Source organism: Notamacropus eugenii, chromosome 3, assembly GCF_028372415.1.
Source record: "Notamacropus eugenii isolate mMacEug1 chromosome 3, mMacEug1.pri_v2, whole genome shotgun sequence".
In the NCBI taxonomy this organism is placed as follows: domain Eukaryota; kingdom Metazoa; phylum Chordata; class Mammalia; order Diprotodontia; family Macropodidae; genus Notamacropus; species Notamacropus eugenii.
Genome location: NC_092874.1, coordinates 222,344,389 through 222,367,616, shown reverse-complemented (window position 1 = coordinate 222,367,616; position 23,228 = coordinate 222,344,389). Strand labels below are relative to the sequence as shown.

General features: G+C 39.0%; 1 protein-coding gene across 3 annotated transcripts in view; it reads left to right on the top strand.

The window, feature by feature from the left end:
• The window catches only part of LIMA1 (LIM domain and actin binding 1), a 109,084-nt gene that overhangs the window by 14,779 nt on the left and 71,077 nt on the right, over positions 1-23,228 (top strand). The gene's annotated exons all lie outside the window — the stretch shown is intronic.

The window sequence follows — 23,228 nt, the reverse complement described above, 5'->3', positions numbered from 1 at the left end:
AATTTGAAATAGATTTAGAGTTTTTGATACAGTCCTTTCATCATTTGGGACCAAAAAAAATTTTAAATACCTGATAAATTGTTGCATCTACTGGAAATAAGATTGCATGCATACACACACATATGTGAATATATGTGTGTATACCTATATATAGGTATACACACATACATACACACATTTCAGCTCTCCAAGAATGTGCCTCTGGACTGAGATGGATCTGGGGCTTGCTTGTCTTGAGTCTTCAAGAGCTCTGGATGACCTGGTCCTGAGTCCTTGCTAGTTCTGGGACCTTTGAGAAGATAAGATAATTCTAGGCCAACTCTGACTTTTAAGGTTTCTCTAGTTGCAACCAGGAGCTTATTTTGGGATGTGAATCCTAACACCAGTCCTTGTGAGGTTTTAGACCCCCAATTGATTCTGAAGTGGCTCACTTCTCTAGAGCAAGAATGTCTAGAGTCTGGTCTTGCAACAATAACATGTTTCACATTTATATAGCACTTCACAGTTTACCTCACAATGACCTTATCAGGTAGGTAATTGCACATATTATTATCCTCACAGGATCATGAGTACTGGAAGAGGGACCCTTTAGTGATCATGTTATCCAACCCTCTCATTTTAAATAAGGAAATGGAGGCCTAAAGAGCTGAAGTTACTGATCCAAGCCCACATAGGTCAGTAAGTAGCAGAACTGGGATTTGAGTGTAAGCCTACTTGTGCCACATTTGGTGCTCTTTCCACAGCCATGTTGCTGTTTGTTAACAGTCATGAAAATGAAGAATCATAGAACCACCGAATTTGATCATTGGAAGTGATCTCAGTGTCATCTAGTTCAACCCATACATGAAAAGAATCCCTTCTACAAAATACCCAATAAGTGAGGCAGCCACTCCAGTTTTGGACATCTCAAGTTGTTGAAAAGTTTCTCCTGATACCAAGCCTAAAGTGACCTCTTTACAGTTTCCATCCATTGCTCCTATATCTGATTTCTGGATCCAGACAGAACAAATATAATCTCTTCTCCAAGCTAAAACATGCACAGTTTCTTCAGCCATTTCTTATATAACATGGACTTGCCATCTTGGTTGTTTTCCTCTTGAGTACTCTTCAGCTTATTAATGTCTTCCTTTAATTAGAACTAAACACAATATTCCCAATGAAGTCTGATGACAGCAGAATACAGTGGGAATTTCACTTCCCTATTCCTAGAAGTTATTAGCTCAAGATTGCATTAGGTTTTTTGGCTAATGAATCATTCTGTTGACTCATTGAACTTACTTACATTAAAACCTCCTGATCTTTTTCAGAACTGTTTGTTGACTTTGCTTCCACCATCCTTTATTTGTGAAATCTTTTGTACCCAAGTGTAAGATTTTACATTTCCTCTTATTGAATTTCATCTTATTAGATTCAGCTTAGTTCTTTAGCCTGTCAGATCCTATTGGATCGTCATCCAGTACTTTAGGTTATACTTCCCAGTTTAGTCTTATCTGCATATTTGATGAGCATATCCAAGTCATTGATAAAAAATATTAAATAGCTCTGATTCCTGGGACACATCACTGAATACCTGCTACCACCATGACATTGAAACATTTCTGTTCTGAATTCATCCAGGTGTCTTTCCATCTAGTCTTTGTTTATCTTCTATATGAGAATAGTGAGAACCTTTATCAAAAGCGCTGCTAAAATCTAAATAAACTATATCCATAGTATTCTATATACAAGTTTTATAATCATTCAAAAAAAGAAATGACTTTTTAAAAATAACAATCATGTTTTAATCTTTACTGGCTCTTTGGTTTTATTTTTTTAAAATGTTGTTTATTGTTATGAACTTGACAAACATTAATATATCCCCATATAAAAAGAGCAGAAAGGGTGCTGAATATGAAATTGAGTTTCTACCCATATGGTGTGGAAATATATATATATTTTTAAAACAGTTCTTTTAATTCAACTGAAAATATTAAGAAATAGCATTCTATTTAGCCTAAAAAAATCTTCTAGACATTTTAATTAATTAATTTTTTTTCAGTGTTCTACAATCACTTCCATAAGTCTTAGATTTTCTCCCCTTCCCCTCCCTCCTCCCTCCCTGAGACAGCATGCAATTTCATATGGGTTCTACACATACGTTCTTATTAAACACATTTTCACATTAGTCATGTTGCATAGAAGAATTAAAATGAATGGGAGAAACCATTAGAAAAACCCAGACAAAACAAAACACAAGGAAACATTCTGCTTCATTCAGCACTCCAGTTCCATAGTTCTTTCTCTGGATGTGGATGACATTTTGCCTCAAGAGTCCTTTGGGAATGATTTAGGTTCTTGCATTGATGTGAAGGGTTAAGTCTACCAGAAAAAATTCCTCACATACTGTGGTTGTTACTGTGCACAATATTCTCCTGATTCTGCTCTTTTCACTCAACATCAGTTCATATAAGTCCTTCCAGGCCTCTCTGAAGTCTTCCTGTTCATCATTTCTTATGGCACAATAGTATTCCGTTACATTCATATACTACAAATTGTTCAGCCATTCCCCTCGATTTCCAGTTCTTGGCCACCACAAAGACAGTTGCTATAAATATTTTTGTCCATATGGGTCCTTTTCCTATTTTTATGATCTCTTTGGGATATAGCCCTAGAAGTGATATTGCTGGGTCAAAGGGTATGCACATTTTTGTAGCCCTGTGGGCATAGTTCCAAATTGCTCTCCAGAATGGTTGGATTAGCTTACAGCTCCACCAACAAAGAATTAGTGTCCCAACTCTCCTACATCCTCTCCAACATTTATCATCTTCCTGTTCTGTCATGTTTGCCAATCTAATAGGTGTTATGTGGTACCTCAGAGTTGTTTTGATTTGCTTTTCTCTAATCAGTAGTGATTTAGAGCATTTTTTCACATGACTATAGATAGCTTTAATTTTTTCCTCTGACAAACTGTCTTTATATCATATCCTTTAACCATTTATCAGTTGGGGAATGATTTGTATTCTTGTACATTTGTCTCACTTCTCTATGTTTTAGAAATGAGGCCTTTATCACGGACACTAGTTGCAAAAATTCTTTTCGAGTTTTTCTGCTTTTCTCCTAATCTTGGTGCATTGGATCTGTGCAAAAACTTTTGAATTTAATGTAATCAAAATTATCCCTTTTACATATGTTCTCTATCTCTTGTTTGGTCATAAATTTCTCCATTCTCCATAAATCTGACAAATTCACTATTCCTTGCTCCCCTAATTTGTTTATAATATCACTCTTTATGCCTAGATCATATTTCTGTTTGGACTTTATTCTTGTGTACCGTGTCAGATCTTGGTGTATGCCCAGTTTCTACCACACTGTTATCCAGTTTTCCCAGCAGGTTTTGTCAAACAGTGAGTTCTTATCCCAGAAGCTGGGGTCCTTGGGTTTATCAAACAGTAGATTGCTATATTCATTGACTTGAGTACCTTGTCTTGAGTACCTAACTTATTCCACTGGTCTACCCCTCTGTTTCTTAGCCAATACCAAGTGGTTTTGATGACTGCTGCTTTATAATACAATTTGAGATCTGTTAGGGCTAGGCCACCTTCCCTAGCATTTCTTTTCATTAATTCCCTTGATATTCTGGACCTTTTGTTCTTGCAGATGAATTTTGATATTATTTTTTCTAGCTCTAGAAAATAATTTTCTGGTAGTTCGATTGGTATGGCACCGAATAAATAAATTAATTTAGGTAGAATTGTCATTTTTATTATATTAGCTTGGCCTACCCACAAGCAGCTGATATTTTTCTACTTACTTAGATCTGACTTTATTTGTGCAAAAAGTGTTTTGTAATTGTTCATAGAGTCCCTGGGTTTGTTTTGGCAGGTATACTCCCAGATATTTTATAGTGTTTACCATAATTTTAAATGGAATTTCTCTTTCTATCTCTTGCTGTTGGACTTTGTTAGTAGTATATAGAAATGCAGATGATTTATATGGGTTTATTTTATAACCTGAAACTTTGCAAAAATTGTTTATTATTTCAAGTAGTTTATTTACTTGATTTTCTAGGATTCTCTAAGGATATCATCATATCATCTGCAAAGAGTGATAACTTAGTTCCTTCTTTACCTCTTCTAATTCCTTCAATTTCTTTTTCTTCTTTTATTGCGAAAGTTAACATTTCTAGTGATATAACAGGGGTGATAATGGATGTTCTTGTTTCATCCCTGATTTTAGTAGAAATGCTTCTAGATTATCCAAAGTACATATAATGCTTGCTGATGGTTTTAGGTAGATACTGCTTATTATTTTAAGAAAAGCTCTATTTATTCCTATACTCTCCATTGGTTTCAATTGGAATGGGTGTTGTATTTTGTCAGAAACTTTTTCTGCATCTATTGAGATAATTATATGGTTTCTCTTAGTTTTGTTGTTGATATGATCAATAATGCTGATAGTTTTCCTATATTAAACCAGCCCTGCATTCGTGGTATAAATCCCACCTGATCATAATGTATTATTCTCATGACAAGTTGCTGTATTCTTTTTGTTAATATCTTATTTAAAAGTTTTGCATCTATATTATTGAAATTAGCATATCATTTTCTTTCTCTGTTTTGGTTCTTCCTGGTTTAGGTATCATAACCATAGTTGTGTCATAAAAAGAATTTGGTAGGACTCCACCTATTTTCCCAAATAGTCTATATAGTATTGGAATTAACTATTCTTTAAATGTTTGATAGTATTCACTTGTAAATCCATGGTCCTGGAGATTTTTTTCCTAGGGAGTTCATTGATGGTTTGTTGAATTTCTTTTTCTGAAATGGGGTTATTTAAGTATTCAACTTCCTCTTCTGTTAATCTGGGCAATTTATATTTTTTAAAATATTTGTCCATCTCATTTAGATTGTCATATTTGTGGGCATATAGTTGAGCAAAGTAATTTCTAATTATTGTGTTAATTTCCTCCTCATTGGAGGTGAGTTCAACCTTTTCATTTTTGATATTGGTAGTTTGGTTTTCTTTTTCTTTTTTAAATCAAATTGACCAAAGGTTTATCAATTTTATTAGTTTTTTCATAAAACCAGCTCTTAGTTTATTTATTAGTTTAATAGTTTTCTTAATTTCAATTTTATTAATCTCTTCTTTGGTTTTCAATATTTCTAATTCGATGTTTACTTGGGGATTTTCAGTTTATTTTGTTTCTCGCTTTTTCAGCTGCATGCACAATTCATTGATCGTCTCTTTCTCTGTTTTATTCATGTAGACAATTCAGTGATAAAACTTCCCCTAAACTATTTTTGCAGCATCCTGTAAGTTTTGGTAGGTTGTCTCCTTATTGCCATTTTCTTGAATTGTTATTGATTGTTTCTATGATTAGTTGTTTAATCGACTCATTCCTTTTTAAAAAATAATTTCTTTACTTTTCAGTTCTTAATATTCACTTCCACACGAACTTGAATTCAAAATTTTCTCCCCATCTTTCCCCATCCCCCATCCCAGGACAGCATGCATCCCATGCACCCTCTCCTCCACTCTGTCCTCCCTTCTGTTAGTCACCCTTCTTCCATCCCCCTTTCCCTCTTTTCCTGTAGGGCAAAATAGATTTCTATACTCCATTGCCTGTGTAGCTTGATTTCCAGTTGCATGCTAAAACAATTTTTAACATTCTTTCTTAAAGCTTTGAGTTCCATATTGTCTCCCTCCCTCCCCTCCCCACCCTCATTGAGAAAACAAGCAATTCATTATAGGTCATACATGTGTAATAATGCAAAGCAGGTCCATAATATTTATGTTGTAAAAGACTAACCACATTTCCCTCTGTCCTATCCTGCCCTTCATTTATTCTGTTATCTCCCCTGACCTGTCCTTCCACAATAGTGTTTGCTTCTGATTATCCCTTTCCCCAATTTGCTGTCCCTTATATTATCTTCCCTCTCCTATCCCCTTCCTCCTTGCCTTCCTGCAGGGTAAAATAGATTTCCATATTCAATTGAGTGTATGTTATTCCCTCCTTAAGCCAAATCCCAAGAGAGTAAGGTTCAATTATTTCCTTTCATCTCCCCCCTCTTCCCCTCCATTGTAAAAGCTCATTCTTCCCTCTTAATTTGCTATATTCTGCCTCTCCCTTTCTCTTACTCCTAGTACTCCTAGTACATTCCATGCAACAGTAAATTTTATTTTTTTTAGGTATTCTCCCTTCATATTCAGCTCATCCTGCCCTCTGTGTGTGTATACATATATACATACATGTATATACACACATACATATATACACACATATACATACCTACACATATATAATATAGACATACATACCCATGCACACCTACATATATATGTATACACACACACACACACACACACACACACACACACACACATATATATATTCCCTCTAAATACCCTAATACTGAAAAAGGTCTCATGAATTACAAATAACATCTTTCCACGTAGGAATGTAAATAGTTCAACTTCAGTGAGTTCTTTAAGTCTTCTCTTTCTTGTTTACCTTTTCATGTTTCTCTTGATTTGAAAGTCAGGTGTTCTATTCAGTTCTGGTCTTTCAGCAAGAATGCTTGGAAGTCCTCTATTTCATTGAAATTCCATTTTTTCCCCTGAAGTATTATACTCAGTTTTGCTAGGTAGGTGATTCTTGGTTTTAAATCCTAACCCTTTTGACCTCTGGAATATCATATTCCAAGCCCTTTGATCTCTTAGTGTAGAAGCTGATAAATTCTGTGTTATCCTGATTGTATTTCCACAGTAGTTGAATTGTTTCTTTCTGGCTACTTGTAATATTTTCTCCTTGACCTGGGAATTCTGGAATTTGGCTACAATACTTCTAGGAGTTTTCCTTTTGCAATCTCTTTTCAGGAAATGATCAGTAAATTCTTTCCATTTCTATTTTACCCTCTGGTTCTAGAATATCAAGGCAGTTTTCTTTGATAATTTCTTGGAAGGTGATGACTAGCCTCTTTTTTTGCTCAGGGTTTTCAGGTAGAGTAACAATTTTTAAATTATCTTTCCTGGATCTATTTTCCAGATCAGTTGTTTTTGCCAGTGAGATATTTCACATTATCTCCTATTTTTTCATTCCTTTGATTTTGTTTTATAATCTCTTGGTTTCTCATAAAGTCATTAGCTTCCATCTGTTCCATTCTAATTTTTAAAGAACAATTTTCTTCAGTGAGCTTTTGAACCTCCTTTTCCATTTGGCCCATTATGATTTTTAAAGCATTCTTCTCCTCATTGGTTTTTTGGACCTCTTTTGCCATTTGGGTTTTTCTATTTTTAAGGTGTTATTTTTTTGGGTCTCCTTTAGCAAGCTGTTGACTTGCTTTTCATGCTTTTCTTGCATCTCTCTCATTTCTCTTCCCAGTTTTTCCTCCACCTCTCTTACTTGATTTTCAAAATCCTTTTTGAGCTCTTCCATGGCCTGAGACCATTGCATATTTTTTGGAGGTTTTGGATGTAGAAGCCTTGACTTTTATGTCTTCTTCTCATGGTATGCTTTGCCCTCATCTGAAAGAATGGAAGAAAATATCTTTTCATCAAGAATGTAACCTTCTGTAGTCTTATCTTTTTCCCTTTTCCAGCATTTTCTTAGCCAGTTACTTGACTTTTGAGTCCTTTGTCAAGTGGAGGGTAAACTCTAGGGACCTGTAAGTTCTCAGTTCCTCCATGGTGGCACAGTCAAGGGAGAGGAATTTACTTCTCTCCTGGCCTGCGCTCTGATCTGTGAGCAACCACAAGCACTCTTTTCTGCCCAGGATTTGCGAGTAGGATTCCCTCTCCACAACCACCACCAGCTCCACCACACCAGCGCTCCTCTTCACCCCAGGACAGCCACTTAGGACTGAGCCTCAGATCAGCTGCTTGATTTCCCCCAGGGTCTTTAACCTGAGGGCTCCAAAAGTGGACACTGCTGCCACAATGGCTGCTATTGCCCTGGGGCTAGTGCTGATGTCAGACGTGTTCCCCTCTCACCCAAGTGAAAGATCCTTTACTAGAGTAGATTTTTTTAATACCAAATCTGTGATTTTATCATTGTAGGTTATTTCCCTGGGAGAAATTTCCTCTGCCAATACAGATTAGTGATTTCTGTGGTATTTATTGTCCAGAGATACCAAGATGTTAAGTGATTTACCTAGGATGTTGTAACAGGAGTTTGAACCTAGGTCTCTCTGACACAAGGCCAGTTCTTTGCAGCAGGCAGTGGAACCTCTAGATAAAATGCCAAATGTTTTAATTTTTGGATTCTTCCTGATACATTTTATATATTGTCATGCAGTATCTTGAAGCTAATCAGACTGGGAACAATAAGGATGAAATGAATGTGACTTTGTTCATTGTAACCCATCTACACATTAATATTATGCAGCTGTGACTTGGGAAGCACTAGGTAAACCTAAATGTCAGTAGTTTATCAAACAAAATTTTCCACGTCACTGACACAGGTTCACTATTGTTCCATAGGCACAGCTATTTTCCATAATCATTCATAGCTTGGATGTATTAATTTGGGCCATTTAACAAAAAGAGAGTTTTATTGATCTCTTTTGTTTTTATGGATCACCTCCCAGAGTGTCAGCCTTTATAAGAAAGCTATATTAAAACTGTTGTTGGCAGAACTTTAAAGCCAGAATTTTCATAGTTCAGGCTCAGTGTTGGGATGAAGTGACTTAAGTCACTGAACACTGAACAAAAGAGGAGGCTTACTTTGCCCTAGCACAGCATAGCAAGTTACTTTGGCACTTCCCTTCAGCTTCTTCACCTCTTCATGGAAGAGTCCGATCATCAGATCTTTGGGATATGATGACTTCACATTACTTTGACTGAATTTAGAGTGAATGCCAATGGTAACTGTTTCTCTTTGGAACAGCAACCCTGAGGGTCTTCCCCTCCCAGCTTGATCTTTTTTTTTTTTGTTTGTTTTCTTTTTAATTAAAGGTGCCAACCCTTAACTCACTTCTTAAAGAGGGGAGGCCTATTCCCTGAATAGGCATTATCCCACTTTAAGTGAGTACCTGAAAACATCTTAGCCTAAAAGGGCAAGGATCTCCCATTGCATTCTGTGCCATCTCCAGTCATCCTGATGAATATCTGGTCACTGAATTCAGATGGCTTAGGAGGATAAGTGAGGCTGGTGACCTTGCACAGTCCTACCTCACTCAAATTAAAGTCAACTGCAAGTCATGTTATCATTTCCCTGATGTAATAGTCCTTTTTGAAAACAAAGGACAAACAGAACCACACAACAACCTGAGGTAATGATCATGTCTGAAAGGTCTGAGTTATACCTGGTTGGGATCTTTTGTCTTTCAGATCACAAAGATCCATTAGGGAACCTGGGATTAATCAAAGACTGTATGAAGGAAGTCAGGGAAACTGTGTTAAAAAAAAAAAACCCAAAACGTTGGTGACTATGGGTAACAAACTTGTTTTCAACTTAAACCCTTTTTCCCCTGCCACTTCCAGCTTCTTGTACTCACTGAAACTTGACTTCTTCTGATGACAGCTTCCCTGGACACCCTTTCCAGCATGCATTATACTTTTCACACCCCAAAACTCACTATTAAGGTGAAAGAATTTGAATATTCTTTGCTCCCCTTGCCACTACTAGGCTCTCCTAACTCCATCACTCAGTAACTTCACCTCCTTTGAGGTTCACTCAATCCATATTTACCACCTAATAAGGATTCTGAACTCCAGGATACTCTCCATCTTTCCTTAACTAATTCAGTTCCTGGCTTACATTCTTTCTCCTCCCCTACTCATGCCTTCATACTGGATGGGTTCAATATGCATATTGATAGTCCCTTGATACCGTAATCCCTCAGTTTTTCAACTTCCTCATTTCATATGACTTATTCTTCTACCCTTTCTCAGTTGCACACAGAGATGGTCATACCTTTGATCTTGCCATCACTCACAAGTGATCCACTTCTGTAATCACAGACTGAGAAATTTCCTATTTCTAATCACAATCTGTTGTTATTCTGAACCACAAAGGCTGTTCTTCATCCTCACTGTAACCTCCAATCCATTCAGTCCTCAGTTCTTTCCCAGGCTATCACCTCCGTGATGAGGGCTGGAGAGATAGGGTTACAGTTCCCTGCATGGGATGTCTGGAGAAGAATCCATGGACTCAAGCATTCTTGAAGTCAAAGTGGTAAAGATTTATTATGCTTTTCAGCAGGCAAGAAGGGATTCCCATTCTTAGGGAATCTGCTACCTCAGAGGGGTACAGGTAAAGTTTATATAGGATATTTTATAGTAAAACATGTGCCAAATATTCTAACTAGGCAATTCAGGGCAGGATTAGGGAGTGGTTAAGGAGTGGTTAGTTCTTAAAGGAACATGCACTTTCGGTATCAGCTGCACAGGTATTTTACCCAGAGTTCATTAGGAAATATCCCAAGGTGGGGGCTACATGAAGGTGTGGTTTTTAGGCCTGAAATGTCACTAAGTCAACTAGTGGTCAAGACTGACTAAGGAATCCCAGGCTGCTTTCATTAATGTCTTGATAGACAAGATACGTATGTCTAAATCTAAGATGCATATAATTGCTCATTGAGTAATAAATGTCGTTATGACCCAATACACAGCCCATTCAGCCAGTACACAGCTGGTTCAGACTAATAAGTTCTATAGGTGCAGTTGGCTACTGTATCTGGAAGGAAGGGAGATAACGGTTGTTACTGGAGCAGGTTGTCCTTGGGCTGGGGAGAAACTGCCAGAGACAGTGTTTTGAGGCTAGGGAGAAATGTGATTTTTAGAGAGAAATGTGATTTTAGAATTGGGGTCCAAGCACATGCACCCAAGCACCCCATCATCTGCACTGACTATACTTTCTTCCTTTACCCATCTTGACCTCTTGATGAACTGGTTCAACTCTATATTGTCCTCTTCAAGTGCCTTGAATAAATATGTCTTGCCCCTTGTCCTATTGCCAGTCTTGTCCTGCCAAGTCTCACTCTTGGCTTATTCTGTTGCTGAATGAATCTGGGGAAAAAAATCACAAAACCATGGTGTGACTGGATCCACTACAAATTTATGTTACATAATCTCAATTGAGCCCTCACTTTGGCAAAGCAATAGTTTTATACCTCTCTAATCAATTTACTCTCTTGTTCACCAGAGTGCCTTTTGTACATCCTTTCATCCTTCCTCAAACATTATATGATGTCCCTCCCTCCCCTTCTTTTACATCCTGTCAAGTAAGAACCTTGGCTTATATTTCACTGAAAAACTGCAGGTCACTCCCCAGAAGTTCCCTCATAGCTCCTTATATCACATTATTCTGATGCCACTGTCTGCTCTCTCACATGAATAGGTGGACCTTCTTGCCTCATTCCTTAGTGTTCTTTGCTGGATCTTCATCTGGGTTGTTTCCATAGTACAGGAGAGTTCCAGTGAAGAGCAGAGTGATACAAGACAAAGCTTTATGACTATTCCCAGGGGAGGCAGGATAAGGTATAAGACAACTAGAAGAATAAGGAGGGACAGATCATGAAAGGCTCCCAGATACTGGGCATTACCTCTCTTCCTCTTGCTACATGGCAGTTAGAGTTAAGTTCCTGAAGTCCTGACCCCTCATTTCTCACTCATTAAGCTGCTAGCTGAGTTCTGCCTAATGCTATATAAGTCTGATACCTGAGGGGCTCTAAGTCAGTGCATGGTTCCACATCTAGAAGCTATCCCACTGTGTGTTGCCCTCAACTGTGAGCAACAGGGGCCTCACACCATCCCTGGTGGCATCTGTTCTTTTCCTCTTATATTCTCTTTGATCCAGTGACACTAGCCACCTTGTTGTTTCTTTCAGAGACATTCCATCTCCCCTGTCAGTGCTTTTTTTTACAGGCTTTTCTCCCTCTTTGTGTCTGTCTTATGGACTCCCTGGTTTTTTTTTAGTCTCAGCTAAAATCTTACCTGATCCCCTTTCATGTAAGTTCTTTCCCTCTGTTAATTATCTACAATTTCTCCTGTATATGCCTTGTTTGTATATAGTTTGCAGGTTGTTTTCTCCATTAGACTGGTGAACCCCTTGAGAGCAGGGACTGTCTTTTGCCTTTTGTTGTATTCCTAATGTTTAATATACTGTCCAGCACATAGTAGACAATAAATGATCTGTCCCTCCTTATTCTTCTAGTTGTCTTATACCTTATCCTCCCTCCCCTCCACCTTCTCTTTGCTTCTGCTTCATTTTCCATCACTTTGTAAAAGTATTCTCATATTTCTTTCTATTCATCATATTCATCATTTCAAACAATACAGTAAATAATATTCCATTACATTTATATACATAAGTAGTTTAACCATTCCCAAACCAATGGGCATCTATTTGAATTTTTTGCTGCTGAAAAAAAGTGTTGCTGTACATATTTTGGTGTATTTGGGGCTTTTATTTTATCATAAACCTCCTCAGGGCATATTCCCAGCAATGGAATCTCTAGATCACAGGTTTCAGACTTTTTAATCATTTTCTTTCAATAATTCCAAATTGTTTTTCAGAATGATTAGACCACCTTACAAGCAGTGTCCATTTTTCCACAACCCCTTAATTATTGACTTTCCTATCTGTTATGATCTTTGCTAAATTGTGTTCGTGTGAGGTAGAAATTCAAAGTTGTTTTCACTTGATTTTCTCCTTTTATCAGTGATGTGAAGCATTCTTTACTATAATTAGGGTAGCTAGGTAGCGTGTGGATAGTGTTGGGCATAGAGTCAGGAAGACTTGAGTTCAAGTTAGGCTTCAGACACTGTTTTGCAGATAATGCACAGAGGAGGCCTTGGAGTTCTGGGACTCCAGCCTCTATGACACGTTTATTCTTGATGTAGTCAGACAGGCAGACATCTTCGGAGGAGTTAATACAGCTTTGTTCTAGTCTAGCCTTCACAAATGGTTGCTAATAATGGGAAAACCAGCTCCTATAGCATTCCCTAATCATCCTCCTCACAGGGGCAGGTGGGGTGGGGGCAATTACCCCTACATCTCAATGGGGTCAATCGAGACAGGCATAGCTTGTGCACTCCCCTAAGTCCCCTCAGCCTCAATGGGGACCTATTGAGGTAGGTACATGCATTCCCCTGTGGTTTCCCCATTCGTTCCAGTGCCCACTTGCTTTATAGGAACTATGTTTATTGATATCCTTTGACTACCCTATAGCTATTGGTGAATGATTTTTGGTCTTAAATTTTTTTTGTTGCCTGTATGTCTTAGATATCAGATTCTTATAAACAGTATTTGATAAAAGGGATTTTTTCCCACCAACTTAGGCCATTTTTGTATTAAGAAAATAGTATTGGTATATAGCATTATAATTGATATCAACTGGTATAAAATTATGATTCAAGTGACTTAGTAGTTAAATTCCTTCAATAATCTTCATTAGTTTGAAGCCCCATGACTGAATTCAAATGAGACTAATACTTTTTTTCTGTCTCTGGAGTTACCATTTGGCTCTGCTACTAGTGGAACCAAAGGGAATTATTAGTGTTTGTAAGAAACACCTCAATAAAGATTCAGAGGGAGTTTATTAATCCAGTCAGGACTGATGGGGTTCGATTTAATTCTGCTTGGATTTATTCCAGTTGCTATTTCCCTAATATCCCCTGGTATTACTTTTCCCACAAAGTGAGCTTATTTCAGCACTATAAACAAACCAGGCCTGCTTTGTGTTCTGGTGGCTTTTTTTATTTGTGAGTGCTTGTGTGTTTTGAAGACTTATGCTTTCAAAAGCATAGGAAAGGCAAACAGGTGACTTCAGAAGCCCAGAAGTGAGAGTTGGCTTTACTAAAATGTTAGGAAAACTTGTACTAAATCTAAAAGTTGCACAAGTTTCCACTTTGCTAAAGCAAGTTGTTTGGTCAAAGAAAAATGATCTGCCACATTGCTTCATTTTGAGGGGAAAATCAGTCACTTAAACGTGCTTTATTTTGTAAACATTGGCAAAAAGTATCTTACCATCACCGACTTTGTAAGAATTAGCAGAAAAATAGGATAAATGGGCCAAATTTCCCATTCCGGTAATTTATGTTGACCTCTGGAAGGCTTAGAATCTGAGAGAGCAGTAGATGAGGAATCTTGGACATGCTTTTTCCTTTAACCTCCTCTTTCTTTTTTTTTTTTTTTAATAATTAAATTTATTTATTTAACTTTTAACATTCATTTTCACAAAATTTTGGGTTACAAATTTTCTCCCCTTTTCTCCCCTCCCCCCCCCAAACACCAAGCATTCTAATTGCCCCTGTGACCAATCTGCTCTCTTTTCTATCATCCCTCTCTGCCCTTGTCTCCGTCTTCTCTTTTGTCCTGTAGGGCCAGATAGCTTTCTATACCCCTTTACCTGTATTTCTTATTTCCTAGTGGTAAGAACATTACAGTTGATCCTAACACTTTGAGTTCCAACTTCTTTATCTCCCTCCCTCTCCACCCCTTCCCTTTGGAAGGCAAGCAATTCAATATAGGCCAAATCTGTGTAGTTTTGCAAATGACTTCCATAATAGTTGTGTTGTACAGGACTAACTATATTTCCCTCCATCCTATCCTGTCCCCCATTACTTCTATTCTCTTTTGATCCTATCCCTCCGCATGAGTGTCGACCTCGAATTGCATTCTCCTCCCCATGCCCTCCCTTCTATCATCCCCCCCCACCCTGCTTGTCCCCTTATCCCCCACTTTCCTGTATTGTGAGATAGGTTTTCCTACCAAAATGAGTGTGCATTTTATTCTTTCCTTTAGTGGAATGTGATGAGAGTAGACTTCATGTTTTTCTCTCACCTCCCCTCTTTATCCCTCCACTAATGAGTCTTTTGCTTGCCTCTTTTATGAGAGATAATTTGCCCCATTCAATTTCTGCCTTTCTCCTCCCAATATATTTCTCTCTCACTGCTTGATTTCATTTTTTTTTTTAAGATATGATCCCATCCTCTTCAATTTACTCTGTGCACTCTGTCTCTATGTGTGTGTGCGTGTGTGCATGTGTGTGTGTATAATCCCACGCAGTACCCAGATACTGAAATGTTTCAAGAGTTACAAATATTGTCTTTCCATGTAGGAATGTAAACAGTTCAACTTTAGTAAGTCCCTTATGACTTCTCTTTGCTGTTCACCTTTTCATGGTTCTCTTCATTCTTGTGTTTGAAAGTCAAATTTTCTTTTCAGCTCTGGTCTTTTCATCAAGAATGCTTGAAAATCCTCTATTTCATTGAAAGACCATTTTTTCCCCTGAAATATTATACTCAGTTTTGCTGGGTAGGTGATTCTTGGTTTTAGTCCTAGTTCCTTTGACTTCTGGAATATCCTGTTCCATGCCCTTCGATCCCTTAATGTAGAGGCTGCTAGATCTTGTGTTATCCTGATTGTATTAACACAATACTTGAATTGTTTCTTTCTAGCTGCTTGCAATATTTTCTCCTTGACCTGGGAACTCTGGAATTTGGCCACAATGTTCCTAGGAGTTTCTCTTTTTGGATTTCTTTCATGCGGTGTTCTGTGGATTCCTTGAATATTTATTTTGCCCTCTGGTTCTAGAATCTCAGGGCAGTTTTCCTTGATAATTTCATGAAAGATGATGTCTAGGCTCTTCTTTTGATCATGGCTTTCAGGTAGTCCCATAATTTTTAAATTGTCTCTCCTGAATCTATTTTCCAGGTCAGTTGTTTTTCCAATGAGATATTTCACATTATCTTCCATTTTTCCATTCTTTTGGTTTTGTATTGTGATATCATGCTTTCTCACAAAGTCCCTAGCCTCCATCTGTGCCATTCTAGTTTTGAAAGAACTATTTTCTTCAGTGAGCTTTTGAATCTCCTCTTCCATTTGGCTAATTCTGCTTTTGAAAGCATTCTTCTCCTCATTGGCTTTTTGAACCTCTTTTGCCAATTGAGTTAGGCTAGTTTTCAAGGTGTTATTTTCTTCAACATTTTTTTGGGTCTCCTTTAGCAGGGAGCTGATCTGCTGTTCATGCTTTGACTTCATGTCTCTCATTTCTCTTCCCAGTTTTTCCTCCACCTCTCTAACTTGATTTTCAAAATTCTTTTTGAGCTCTTCCATGGCCTGAGCCCATTGGGTGGGCTGGGACACAGAATCCTTGATTTCTGTGTCTTTGCCTGATGGTAAGCATTGTTCTTCCTCATCAGAAAGGAAGGGAGGAAATGCCTGTTCGCCAAGAAAGTAACCTTCTATGGTCTTATTTCTTTTCCCTTTTCTGGGCATTTTCCCAGCCAGTGACTTGACCTCTGAATATTCTCCTCACACCCACCTCGCCTCCTGATCCTCCCAGCCAGCGTTTGGGGACTGAGATTCAAATGCTGCTTCCAGCCTTAGGGCTTTTGGTTGGGGCAGGGCTGCTATTCAGTGTGAGATTAAGTTCAGATGGTCAGGTCGGGGCAGGGCTGCCTCTCAGGCTCTGTTCCCTCAGGGGGTTTATGCACAGACCTTCCACAATGGATCCAGGCTCCTGCCTGCTTGGGGAGCCCTGGTCTGCCGCTGCCTCAGCTTCTACCTCCCGGGGGGGCCTGAATCATGGGGGCACCCCACTCCCCTCTCGACCCGCCAAAGAGACTCTCTTACCGACCCCTGTCACCTGTGGGTGGAGGGACCCGCACGGCTGCTGGAGATCCCGTCCCCGAAGCCTGCTTGGATCTGCTCCTCTCGGTGCCCCGGCCGCAGCCGCGGCAGGTCTGGGCTGGGCTCTGCGTCTGCAGCGTGACGGACCTTTTGTGAGAGGTTTGCAGGTCCCTCTGTGGGTGGAGGGACCCGCGTGGCCGCTGGAGATCCCGTCTCCGAAGCCCGCTCGGATATTTTCCTCTCGGTGCTGTGGCCGCTGCAGGGCTGCACTCAGCTCCCAGTCCCGGCGCCCAGTCCGCAGCGCGAAGGACCCCCCACGAGAGGTTTGCAGGTCTCTCCGGAACAGAAATCTCCCTCGCTCCAATATTCCATGGCCTCTGGGTGCAGAATTCACCGTGAGTTACTCCCCTGTAGCCGTTCTATGGGTTGTGGGTCGTCACTTAACTCTTTGTCTCAGTTTTCTCATCTGTAAAATGAGCTGAAGAAGGAAATGGCAAACCACTCCAGTATCTTTGCCAAGAAAACCCCAAAATCTAACCTCCTCTTTCTTGAATTGGAGATTATTAGAGAGAGTTGAAAGTGAGTCATTCAAAAGATGGAAATTAGTCAAAGTTGGGATTGTGAAAAGAGAAGTGCAGTAATAAATTGAATTGGTCAAACCATTCTGGAAAAAGGCTTGAAGTTAAGCAGAGAAAGCAATTGAAAGGTCTAGCCTTTCAGAGTCCCACTGTTAGGCATATATTCCAAGGAAATCAATGACAAAAAAACAACTTACATCAAAATATTTATATTAGCGTTTTCTATAGTACGAAAGAACTAAAAACAAAATAGATATTGTGGTACATGAATAAAAGATAGCTAGGACAGCTAGGTGGTGCCATGGATAGAGTGCCAGTTGGGCCTGGAGTCATGTAGCCTCATCTTCCTGAGTTCAAATCTGGCCTAAGTCACTTCCTAGCTGTGTGGCCCTGGGTAAGTCAATGCCATTTGCCTCAGTTCCTCATCTGTAGAATGAGCTAGAGAAGGAAGTGGCCAACCACTCTGGTGTCTTTGTCCAGAAAGCCCCAAATGGAATCAGGAAGAGTTGGACATGAATGAAATGACTCAACAACAGGTAGCATAGATAGATAGAGCCCTGTGCTCTAGACCCTGTCAGGAAGCAATGAGTTTAAATGAGACTTCAGATACTTCCTACCTGACCTTGGGCAAGTCCTTTAACCTCTCTCTGCCTCCACTTAAAAATGGAGGATAATAATAGCACTTTCCTTCTAGGGTTGTTTTGAAGTTCAAATGAGATATTTGTAAAGCTCTTAGCACAGCACCTAGTACATTGTAGGTATTTAATAAATCCTTCTTTCCTTTCTAATTCATTTTTCCTTCCTTCTCCCTCCCTTCCTTCCTATCTTCCTTCCTTCTTATCTTCCTTATCAAATCCAAATTCTTCCACCTGCCTTTTAAGGTCACCCACAATTTGCTTTGTGTAGCAGATATTTATTGAATTTAGGACATTGTGATAATTTCTGTAAGAGACAGAAGAATATAGGACATGAGCCCTAACCTCAAGCAGTGTATATTGTAATAGAGTTTATGTCTTATAGCTCCCTAGTATAAATATACTCTTTATTCTAGTGAGGCTAATCTCCTTATTGTCCTTTATGCCAGCTGTGCTACTTCCTATTTTCATGCCTTTGCTCATGTTATGTTTCTTTTCCCACCTTAATGGCCTTCTTCCTCCCCTTTGCCTGTGCAATTCCTATTACTCCCTCAAAATCCAAGTTAAAATCCACTTTTTTAAGAAGCCTATTCTGGTTATTCCAATTAACTATATCTGATCTGCTGTTACCCTCTTCAGTAATGCATATATTTAACATTTTGTTGGACTCTTTTGTTACGTCTTTTCAATGGGATTCTCTTTGAAAGTAGAGACCTTTGGATAAGATTTATATTTAACATTTTGCTTTTCGTACTGCAAGGGAAATCAAGTCAAGCCAAATCAACAAGCTCCTATTAGGGGCCTTATTTGTGCTTGGCATTATACTAAGTGCTGAGGACACACAGAAAGTTTAAAAACAAACAAACCAGCCCCTGCCTTGAAGGCACTCACAATTTAGTTGGGGAGCCAAATTCAATCAAGATCATACTGGATGAACTGGAGATGTCATTAGGGAGGTGCTAGAGTTAAGGGGCTTCTTGCAGAACATAAGACTTGCAGGAGACCAGGAGACAGTATGAGGAGTGAGAGAATATTAGGCATAGAGGACAGCCAGTGAAAATGCAGTGACGGGGTGATGGATGTATGTCAGGAACAGCAGGAAGGCCTGGTCATGGTGTCAGGAAGTCTGAATAAGGGAACAGATAGAGTAGGAGAAGATTAGAAAGGTAGAAAGAGGAGCCAGGCTATGGAGTCCTTTAAAAGCTGAACAGAGAATTTTATTTTTGATCTTGGAGGATCCTTAAAAGGATATTACTGAAGTTTTTTGAATGGGGGATGGCAATAGTGATGTGGTCAGATCTGCACTTCAGAAAGATCACTTTGGTAGCTTAGTGGAGCTGGTATGGGGAGAGGCATGAATCAGGGAGACAAACCAGAAGGCTATTGCAAGTAGTCCAGGTGCGATGTCAGAGGAGAGGGGATATGTATGTGTATTTATATGTATATGTGTGTATGTATGTATATATGCATATATACATACATATGTATGAAATGTTACAAAGGTAGAATCAGTAAGACTTGACAACAGATTGGACATGGGAGTGAGTAGACAACACCTAGGGGCTGTGAACTTCAGTGGTAGTAACCTGAGAGGAGTGTTGGGAAAGATAATGCTTTTCATTTTAGACATGTCAAGTTTAAGATGTCTATAAGATATCTAGTTTGATACCTAATAAGCAATTAGAGATGTGAGGCTGGAGATCAAGAGAGAGATTAGGGCTGGATAAATAGATCTGAGAATTATTTGCATAGAAATGATAAGGGAATATAGATGATGCTCAGTAGGTTGACAGAACTAGATCTTTAAAAAAATTTATATTTTATTTTTTCAATTACGTGTAAAAACAATTTTTAACAATCATTTAAGAAATATTGAGTTTTGAATTTTCTCTCTCCCTCCCTACATTGATATAGATTATTCATATGTAGTCATGCAAATTTCCATATTTGCCATGTTGCGAGAAAAGTTAAAACAGTGTACTTCAATCTACATTCAGATGACAGAACTAGATTTTGGGTTTTGAAGACTATGAGTTTAAAAGTCTTCCGTGGAATGAAAAATTCAATTCAACTCAGCAATAGCTTAATCACTTGCCTTCTCTTTGCATACTTCTTCAGCATCATTACTCTGCCTGAATTAATTCCTCATTGTTTAGAACTACTTCCACTCGGCATCCTCTCCTTATCCCAAATACAAATGCTAATTCCCCCAAATACAAACCCATTTCCAGCTGCCTACTCCTTCACTTCAGTCTTTCAACTCACCCCTCAACCTGACCCTCTAAATCATCCTACTCCAGATTTACCTATCCCTTCCACTGTGTTGTTTGGAATACCTGCAAATTTGCTTTCATTTTAAAACTTTTCCTTTCTCACTCCCTCCATCTTTTGGCATTCACTGAGACCTGGCTCTTTTCAGATGACACTTTGTCCCTGGACACTCATTATAGTCCTGTACTTTCACTCATGGTGGGGGAATTGCTTCCCATTACCACGTCCAGACTCCATTACCATCACTCCCTCCATTGAGGTTCATACTATTCAAATTTATTACCCAGTCCAGATTGCGATAGCCAGTATCTGTTAACACCCAGGATATTCTGTCTTCTCCAATTCCTGCCCTCATACAAGGGAACTTAACATATGTATTGATATTCCCTCAAATACCTAACTTCACAATTCCTCTTTCAGTTCCCATGACTTACTCCTCTGCCCCTCAGCTACATAGTGATTTGGTCATACCTTTGAACTTGCCATCACCCAAGTGTCATGCTTCCATGTTTATGAACTCAAAAATTATTTTATCTGATCATAACCTTTTATCTTTCTCTCTTCTTTATGACCTTTAATCCTGTTCTTTGTCCTCATGACCTCTAGTCTCTCTTGCCCTCAATTCTTTCCTCACTATCACCTCTGTACTGGCTGGACTCTCTTACCTTACCTAACTCAACTTCTTGTGGAGTTGATTCAAATCCTCTCATACTATTATACTTGCCTCCATCCTGTAACTGATCATACACCTTGGCAAACCCCAGCCTTGGCTCATATTTATTGCCTTTATTCCTATTCAAGTACTGCTGAATAGAATTGGAAAAAGTCACAAAACCTTGCTGAGTCCACTACAAATTTAATATTACATAATTTCCACTGGGCCATCACTGCAACAGTGCAATCATTTTATACCTTTCCAAACTGAATTGATATTCCCATTCACCACAACTGCTATTCCATTTTTTTTATTCCTCCTTAAAGCTATTCATTGTATTTCCATCTCTCATTCCCTCAGCTAAAAACCTCACTTGATATTTCCCTGCAAAAATTGAGGCCATTTGAGCTTCATCTTCCCTCCTCCTCATCACACTTTCTTTCCTTACTGTCTCCTCCATCCTTGTCTCTTGAAGAGGTGGTCCTTCTCTTTGACATAGCAAACTCCTCTACATGCACAGGTGACCATTCAATTTCTTCTTCCCCAGAAGATTGTTGTCTTCCCTCATCTCCATTCTCTCCAGTCTTAGATCTCTCCTTCTCTACTGACTGCTTCTCTGGTGTCTACAAACAATGCCTATGTCTCCCCCATCCTTAAAAATCTCTCATTTGATCCTACCATTTCTACAAATGATCATCTTAGCTCTCTCTCTCTTTTCTTCTAACACCCTGAAAAAGATATTGACTGCCTCCATTGCCTTTCTTTTCTCTTCTGAACTCTGAAACCTGGTTTTTGACCTTATCTTTTGACTGAAATTCCTTCCTCCAGTCATACCACTGATCTCATTGGCAAATCCAGTGACCTTTTCTCAAGCCTCATCTTCCTTGATGTTCCTGAAACTTTCAATACTAGATGCTCTCTCTGTAGTTTTTCTCTCCTGTTCTGCTAACTGTCCAGTCATTCCTTCTTATCTCCTTTAAAGATTCTTTCTCCATGTCAGGCTCTCTTAAGTGGGGATGTTTCCCACACCTATGTCTTATGCCCTCTTTTTTTTCTCCCTCTACTCCATCTCATTTGGCTATCTCATTAGCTCCAAGGAATTTAGTTATCATCTCTATGAAAATTATTCCCAGGTTTATATATCCAGTTCTAACCTCTCTCTTGAGCTCTAGGCTCATCTCAGCTGGCTTTTGAATGTCTCAGATTGGTGTCCTGGAGACATGTCATATTTAACATGTCCAAAACAGAGTTCATTATATTTCCTCTTGAATCCCCTCCCTTCCCAGTTTCACTTTTACTAGCATAGGAATCACATCTACCCAGACACTCATCAATTTTCTTACACCTTACTTCCCAATATATACTCTTCAGTCTAGTGACACTGGTCTCCTGGCTGTGCTACCAACAATGCACTACATTTCTCAGTTCTAGGCATTTTCTCTGACTGTAGCCCTGCCTGGAATCTTTTTCCTCCTCCACTTTCAACTATTGACTTCCTCTAAGTCTTAGCTAAAATTCTACCTTCTATAGGAAGCCTTTCCTAAATCCTCTTAACTCTAGCATTTTCCCTTTGTTAATAATTTCCTATTTATCCTGTACTTAGCTTGCTTTATATACATTTGTTTGTATGTTTTTTCCTCTATTAGATGGTATGCTCCTTGAGGGCAGGGACTGCCTTTTGCTTCTTTTTGTGTCTTCAGTGCTTAGCACAGTGCCTGGCACATAGTAGAGACTTGATAAATATTGATTGCTTACTTGATTGATTCATGATTACCCACACTCACCTCACATATCCAGTTTGTGGCCAAGATTTCTTTCTAACTTCACAGTGTCTCATATACGTCTCCTTGTCACCATTCACCCAGCCAACCACTCTAGTTTTTAGGCCCTCACCACTTCCATCCACCCTCCATTCAGCTGCTAAAGTGATCTTTTAAAGATGTCGATCTGACCATGTTTCTCAGTTTTGTATTTATTAAAGCCTTTTGTAGCATAATCCCATTGTAGCTTTCGAGCTGTACACTCTATTCCCCTCCACCTACTCTATAATCCCCCTACACCTGTCTATTTGCTGTTTTTCCCACATGACGTTCCATCATTCAAGTCGGTGCCTTTTCACTGCCCAGCCCTCGTGCCTGAAATGCTTTCCTTCCTCACCTCAATTTCCTGACTCTTCTTTCATGATTCAAATTAGATTCCATCTGCAGGAGGACTTTACAGGTCTAGTTCTCTTCCCCTCCCCCCCCCATTCCCGCTTCACTGCTAGTGCCTTCCCTTTGGTATTACCTTCCATCCACTCTGTATGTATTTTGTGTTGTACATGGTTGTTTTTATGTTGCCTCTCAATGTTAGAATGTGAATTTTTTTGTGGACAGGGACTATGTTTTTGCCTTTCTTTATCTTCCTAGCACTTAGCACAATTTTTTGCACATAATGAATGGTCCTTGACTGTGAGCATTTCTTACTTGCCTATTACATACTGGGTGCTAGGAATAAAAGACAGAAATAAATCAGTCCCTAACTTTAAAACAACA